Below are 1,275 nucleotides of genomic sequence, written 5' to 3' on the forward strand. Positions count from 1 at the left end.
CTCTCTCTCTCTCTCTCTCTCTCTCTCTCTCTCTCTCTCTCGTCCTGGCCAGAGCCAAAACATGTATTTCTGGAACTTTGGACCATCTTGCTCCTTTCCTAAAGCCCCCTCATTCCCACAGGCTGCCTAGTCACCTGTGGCTGACTCCATGCCAGCTTAACTCAGATGCTATAGCTTTTATTCCTTCTCTTCTCTTCCCCCATTCTCCTCCTACAGGCAGATGCTGAGATTTACAATTTGCCTACCCTGAGGTTTATCTTTTAAATGCTACTAAAATTGTCTCAAGCTTTGGAGAAAAAAAAAATGAAAGAAGAGGGGGAGGAGGAAGAGAAGAAGGGAGAAGAAGAAGAGGAGGAGCTAGAGGAGGAGGAAGAAGAGGAGGAGGAGGAGGAAGAAGAGGAGGAGGAGGGAGAGGGGGAGGCGGAAGGGCTGTGGGTGTAGCTCAGTCAGTAGAGCGATTGCCCAGAATGTGCAAAGCCTGAGTTTGATATAAGTAGGCATAATGGTGCTTTCCTGTAATCACAGCACTGAGGTAGAGGAAGGAAGATCAGAAGTTCAAGGTCATCCTCTAAGCAGTGGTTTTCAACTTTCCTAACACTGCAACCCTTTAATACAGTCCCTCATGTTGTGGTGACCCCCAACCATGAAGTTATTTTGTTACTACTTCATAACTATAATTTTGCAGCTGTTAATAAATATCTGATATACAGAATATCTGATTGTGAGCCCTGTGAAAAGATTATTTAACTCCCCAAAGGAGTCTTGACCCACAGGTTGAGAACTGATACTTTATGACACAATGAGGCCAAACAGCATCCTGTGCTACAAGAAAACACAAACACAGCTGGGCATGGTGGCGCATGCCTTTAATCCCAGCACTCAGGAGGCAGAGACAGGCAGATTTCTGAGTTCGAGGCCAGCCTGGTCTACAGAGTGAGCTCCAGGACAGCCAGGGCTATACAGAGAAACCCTGTCTCGAAAAAAAAACCAAAATAAAAATAAAAAGAAAAAAAGAAAAAAAAACACAAACACACACACAATTTTTTTAAAAGAAAGAAATTGGACTTCATCAAAATTTAAAAACTTGGACCAGAAAGAATATTCACCAATTAAGAGTGGTGGCTGGGAGCCAGGCATGGTGGCACATGCCTTTAATCCCAGCACTTGGGAAGCAGAGGCAAGAAGATTTCTGAGTTCAAGTCCAGCCTGGTCTACGAAGTGAGTTTCAGGACAGCCAGGGTTATACAGAGAAACCCTGTCTCGGAAAACCAAAAA

The sequence above is a fragment of the Mus pahari genome, chromosome 1 (genome assembly GCF_900095145.1).
Source record: "Mus pahari chromosome 1, PAHARI_EIJ_v1.1, whole genome shotgun sequence".
NCBI classification, from domain to species: Eukaryota; Metazoa; Chordata; class Mammalia; order Rodentia; family Muridae; genus Mus; species Mus pahari.